This window comes from Bubalus kerabau, chromosome 21 (genome assembly GCF_029407905.1).
Source record: "Bubalus kerabau isolate K-KA32 ecotype Philippines breed swamp buffalo chromosome 21, PCC_UOA_SB_1v2, whole genome shotgun sequence".
In the NCBI taxonomy this organism is placed as follows: Eukaryota; Metazoa; Chordata; class Mammalia; order Artiodactyla; family Bovidae; genus Bubalus; species Bubalus kerabau.
In genome coordinates, this window is record NC_073644.1 from 3307775 (window position 1) to 3314494 (window position 6720).

The 6720-nt window shown below is 40.7% G+C and overlaps 1 pseudogene; it reads left to right on the top strand.

The window, feature by feature from the left end:
* The first annotated feature begins 4160 nt into the window (after positions 1–4160).
* On the top strand, positions 4161–6387 carry LOC129636188 (olfactory receptor 5W2-like; annotated as a pseudogene).
* The last annotated feature ends 333 nt before the right edge of the window (positions 6388–6720 follow it).

Consider the following 6720-nt stretch of genomic DNA (forward strand, 5'->3'; position numbering starts at 1 on the left):
TTAAGGTCCAACTCTCACATCCATACGTAACTATTGGAAAAACGATAGCTTTGTCTATACTGACCTTTGTCAGCAAAGTGATGTCTCTGCTTTTTAATATTCTGCCAGAATGGCTGTGATCCAAAAGTCTACAAGCAATAAATGCTGGAGAGGGTGTGGAGAAAAGGGAACCCTCTTACACCATTGGTGGGAATGCAAACTAGAACAGCCACTATGGAGAACAGTATGGAGATTCCTTAAAAAACTGGAAATAGAACTGCCTTATGACCCAGCAATCCCACTGCTGGACATACACACCGAGGAAACCAGAATGGAAAGACACACGTGTACCCCAATGTTTATTGCAGCACTGTTTATAATAGCCAGGACATGGAAACAACCTAGATGTCCATCAGCAGATGAATGGATAAGAAATCGGTGGTACATATACACAATGAAGTATTACACAGTCATTAAAAAGAATACATTTGAGTCAGTTCTAATGAGGTGGATGAAACTGGAGCCTATTATACAGAGTGAAGTATGTCAGAAAGAAAAACACCAATACAGTATACTAACGCATATATACGGAATTTAGAAAGATGGTAATGATAACCCTGTATGCGAGACAGCAAAAGAGACACAGATGTATAGAACAGTCTTTTGGACTCTGTGGGAGAGGGAGAGGGTGGGATGATTTGGGAGAATGGCATTGAAACATGTATAATATCATGTAAGAAATGCATCGCCAGTCCAGGTTCGATGCAGGATACAGGATGCTTGGGGCCGGTGCGCTGGGATGACCCAGAGGAATGGTATGGGGAGGGAGGTGGGAGCGGGGTTCAGGATGGGGAACATGTGTATAACTGTGGCAGATTTATGTTGATGTGTGGCAGAACCAATACAATATTGTAAAGTAACTAGCCTCCAATTAAAATAAATAAATTTAAATTAAAAATAAGTAAAGATAAAAATTAAAAATATATATATTCTGCCTAGGTTGGTCATATCTTTTCTCCCAAGGAGAAAGCATCTTTTAATTTCATGGCTGCAGGCACCATCTGCAGTGGTTTTGGAGCCTAAGATAATAAAGTCTGTCACTGTTTCCGTTGTTTCCTCATGTATTTGCCATGAAATTATGGGACTGTATGCCATGATCTTAGTGTTTTGAATGCTGAGTTGTAAACCAGCTTTTTCCCTTTGCTCTTTCACCTTCATCAAAAGGTTCTTTAGTTCCTCTTCACTTTCTGCCATAAGAGTGGTGTCATCTGCATATCTGAGGTTGTTTATATTTCTCCCAGCAATCTTGATTCCAGCTTGTGCTTCATCCAGAGCAGCATTTCACATGATGTACTCTGCATATAAGTTTAATAAGCAGAGTGATAATATATAGCCTTAAGGTAACTCCTTTCCCAATTTTGAGCTAGTCTGTTGCTTCATGTTTGGTTCTAGCTGAGATGCATACAGATTTCCCTGGAGGCAGGTAATGCAGTCTGGTATTCCCATCTCTGAGAATTTTCCACAGTTTGCTGTGATCCACACATGAAAATGCAGAAAGATGATAAATTATATATTTTTAATTTTCTCACGTCACAGGCTTTATGGTATTAATAATTGAATATACACTAAGTGGTGTTATATGTATATATGTATATGTATAATTCATTACATAATTCATTGTAACATCATTTTTATTTAAAAATTAAAAGCCAAGTGGTGTAGAAAACAAAATCTAGTTATCCGTAGATAGTATATTTATGTTCAGATATTTGCTGTTTTTACAAAATCTTTGCTTTGTGGATGTGTTTAATGGGATGCCTGTGTGTCTGTGTAATTATCTAAGGGTGAATGGTTGTGCATTTGTTTTGTAATTTACCAAATGAAAATAAAGTGCCTGTATAGGGATTTGTGAACTGGATATAAAGAATGCTTGGTGATTGGTATCATTTAACTGTGTCTGTATTCCATTCACAATGAACTTACTTGTATGAAATGCCAGATGATACACTACACCATGATGTCTGTTAATTATTCCTGAGAGACCAAGGGTTCACCACCCAGGGACCAGACACAGAGATGGTTATATAATCGAGGTCAGGCAGGAGACAATGCTGAATCCTCCAGCAGATAGAACTGCATGCAACAAACAAGTCAGGAGTTCTGGGACAGGTACTGATATCTTTCGTATTTCTCTGATATATATTTGAGATTTCCTTAGGTTTTTAATCCTTTTTTGAAAGAAAGCATGTTATATAAACAAAGGAAGATATGAAATATACACAAAATTTCATTTTACTTACTTTTTCCAGTCTTTATTTTAAATCAATATATTTGTTATTGTTGCTCAGTTGCTAAGTCATGTCTGACTCTGCAACCCTGCGGACTGTAGCACACCAGGCTTCCCAGTCCTTCATTCTCTCCCTGATTTTGCTCAAATTCATTTGCACCAAATTGTGTTGGTGATGCTATCTAACCATCTCATCCTCTGTTGCACCTTTCTCTTTTTTCCTAAATCTTTCCCAGCATCAGGGTCTTTTCCAATGAGTCAGGTTTTTTTCCCAATGAGTTGGCTCTTTGCATCAGGTGGCCAAAATATTGGAGCTTCAGCTTCAGCCCTTCCAGCAAATATTGAAGGTTGATTTCCTTTAGGATTAACTGGTTTGACCTCATTGCAGTCCAAAGGACTCTCAAGAGCCCTCTTCAGCACCACAATTTGAAAGTATCAATTCTTCAGATATACACAGATAAATATACGTAGTCCAACTCTTTTGTGATCCCATGGACTCTAGCCTGCCAGGCTCCTCTGTCCATGGGATTTCCCAGGCAAGAATACTGGAGCGAGTTGCCATTTCCTCCTCCAGGGGATCTGCCTGATCCAGGGAGCAAACTCATGTCTTCTGCATCTCCTGCACTGGCAGGCAAATTCTATATCACTGAGCCACCGGGGAAGCCCTATGCTTAGCTCCACTTTTCTTACATTCTCACAGAATGTAAGAGGATGGGTATGACATTGTATATCACACAGCTGGTTAGGGCAAAGTATAACAAGGGGACATAAAATTCAATTGCCCCCCCCCAAGACAAGTGACTCCCAAATCAAGGATGACCAGTCTCAGAGATATTCAAGAGAAATATGGATCAAATTAAAGAATGAAACTATTAAAATTTTTAGAGACTGGGATGGGGACACAGTTCATGCATGATTGTCTCTGAGATTCTGGGACTGTGAACATATGAGTATTTGTATCATCTGTCTTACATAACTGAAATTGTGTTAAATATATCATGTTAAGAAGGTAGACTTGGTCAGAAGGATCCACACAGTAAACCACACTGCCCTTCTTGCCTCTCTGTCATCTGTGCTATCAGCATCTCTACAACTGGGTCCCAGACATTCTTCATCATCCCCCCTATGTAGCAGCAGCTCTTAGAGGTGAGAATATCAGCCCTGGAATATGACTGCCTCTCCACTCTAACATTTCATACATAGGCACCCTTCCACCCTCTTACTCAAAAGCTATCACCTTTCTGCTCCAGTTGATCTTCACAAACTGTCTATCTCTCATATACTAAAGTTGAACAGACCTGAGAGTTTAATGGGGAAAAAGAGTTCTTGTTATGTTCAGAAACTTGCCATAGCTCTTCCTGCTCCACACTCATGGAAGATGAAGAAATTGCAAAGCAATATATTCATTATCTACACCACTCATTAACTATATTTCTCTATTACAGGATACAATACTATTTGTACATCATTGAAACAAAACAAAGCAGAGATCTTGTCAGAAGACTAGGGTTATCTGGACCAACTAATTGTAAGAATCTTGCCTTCAATCTGGGGACATAAATTCCTTAGTATTAGATTGAAGTAGCAAAAATGGTCATAAATGCTTTACAAATTTATGTGGAAATAGCCTCATTTAGCTTAGATGAATTTGTGCTGCAAACACTACAGTGGTTTACAAATGTATCATTATTATTATCATTTTATCAGTTATATCAAGTTGGAAATATTTCCCAAAGGGTCAATTTAACTTCAAGGCATCTTAGCATTATTTATCTCTTCTTCTAATTACTGAAATATAGAAACAAATAGCAGTTTGGCAATTAAGACAGTAAGATGATATTAACCCTCCACTTCCATTTCCTTTTTCATAACTAGGAATTTTCACGTGTGAGGGATGACTGCTGAGAACTGCACTGTGTTTGCTGACTTCATATTCTTAGGCCTTTCTGGTAGACAAGATGTGCAGCAGGGGCTCTTCGTGCTCTTCCTGCTGGTTTATGGCATAACTGTGGTTGCCAATGTCGGGATGGTCCTGCTGACCAAGAGGGACCCCAGCCTGCACACATCCATGTATTATTTCCTGAGCAATCTGTCCTTCTGCAACATTTGCCGTTCTTCTACTATCTCTCCCAAGATGCTGGCTGATTTCTTATCTGAGCAAAAAAGGATTCCATATGATGTATGTGCCATCCAGATGTACTTTTTTGGAGCCTTTGGAGATGTGGAATGTCTCATGTTGGCTGTCATGGCTTAATGACTGTTATGTGGCCATTTGCAATCCACTTCTTTATACAATTGCCATGTCCAGGGGAATCTGTACCCAGCTTGTGGTTATTGCCTACATCATAGGCTTGGTTGACTCAGCAATCCATACCTGTTGTACATTTCAGTTGTCATTCTGCAATTCCAATATCATCAATCACTTTTTCTGTGACATCCCACCCTTATTAGCCCTCTCCTACTCAGATACATCCATCAATGAGATTGTGATGTTCACTTTTACTGGCTGTGTTGCGGGGACCAGCATTATCACTGTCCTCCTCTCCTACAGCTACATCATAACAACCATCTTTAGGATGAACTCAGCCGAGGGGAGACGCAAAGCTTTCTCTACATGTGCTTCCCACTTAACCGCTGTGGCTATATTTCATGGCTGCCGGGGTCCAGCCCTAGCTGATCCAGGGTATTTGAAGCGGGGACGGCGTCCGCGGCTTATTTAAATATTAATTAGAGATATAAACAGTAATAGAATGAGGATAGCTCAGCAGGAAAATTCAGTGGAGAAAAGAGGCTGAGTAGCTTGGTTTACACGGGAGACCAATAAAACTTCAAGAAAAGAAGTTTGCACCACTTACATAGGCTGCAGGCGCTCTTCCGTTCTCCCGAAGGAGAGGAGACACTGAGGCCTCCCCGGTCGGATCTTAGAAGCCCAGGCATAACTATTAAGCATGGCGGGTTCTGCACTCCAGATGGAGACTCAGCCAGAGTTTGAGAGAGAGAGCGACATGGGGAGACCAGTATTTCAAGAAACTGATCCCAATTCTTTATTTTCCATGGTCTACTCTTATACACTGAGATGTTATGCAAAAGTCACGCGGGGTCAGCAGTCCTGACTTTTATCAAAGTCAGGTGCTTCATACAAATGTATACAGTGGTCTTAGGGGTGTTACATCATCTTCTGGCCAGGGGGGCCTGCTGACAATTTATGACCCTCTCCTTGTGACAGCGGTCAGTCAACCAGGACACTGATTTCTCCAGGGGTGATTATTCTTAAAACAGACGCCACCCAAATAAAGTTACATTCCTATAGGGTGAGGGTGTAGTGGGTTTTCATTAAGGAAAGAATTTACTTAGCCTAAGGTCTAGCGTGATTAATGTCAAAGATTCATACTTATTTCTTCTATATATTCATTAATGTGTGTAAGGGCAGGGGATGTGGAGACTCAGCAACAAACATTGGCTCAACAAATGAAAAACCCTTCACCAATACAATTTCTAATCAGCCCACTATACTTATACTAATAATTTTCTAACTTCTCTAAAGAACCTGTTTTTAGAAGGTTTAAAGCATCTCGTGCCTCTCATGGTTGGGAGGCTGTGAGCAATCACATGTGGCCGGACAAGCCTGTCAGGCAGGCTAGAGAACCTTCAGAGGAGTTTGTAGGTTGAAACACTCCTATCACGTGCAGGAATTATTATTAACTGGAGCTCTAAGTTAACTCCTTCTCTGAAAGAGGTGGTGGGGGACAGCCCCCGTAAAGTCAGAGGTGTAGGTGAGAGCACAAAGTAGTAAAGTAGGCAGGCTCTGGTTATGGGGGTAGATGCTCGAGAATTTCCAGGGGGACTCCTGAGGCTCGATCCTGCCTTTGCGTATGTCTAGCTTCCTTCCTCATGACCTTTGCCACAGGTGGAGTGCCTCACGCTGGCCCCCAACACATGGCACACTCCTGTTCATGTATTTCGGACCCAGCTCCAGTTACTCCATGGACACAGACAAAACGGCCTCTGTCCTTTACACAGTTGTCATCCCCATGTTAAACCCACTGATCTATAGCTTAAGGAATAAGGATGTAAAAGGTGCCCTAAAAAAAGCAACCAGCACTAGATTATGTTCTGGGTGATACAGTACTTTCATCCTAAAGTATTTAAAGATTCTAAGAGAAGCAGTGCAGGAACTTTGACATAGATTCTTGTAGTCTTACTAGTACAGTTTCTGAATATTTTCCACTACTTACACTTTCACCTAAATCAGTTTAGGAAACAGTCATTACACTAAACTCTCCAAACTAAGAAAGAGTAGTAATAGAGTCACTCTTCCGTTTTGCAGAGAGGGTTTTTTACACCTCTTTTTTCTTTTGTTGGAGAAGTCTCAGTGAGATGTCACACACAGAGCAACCCCCGACCCATGTTAATTTGACTTACCTTCCTAAAGGCGCCTATTTATTTATTTATTT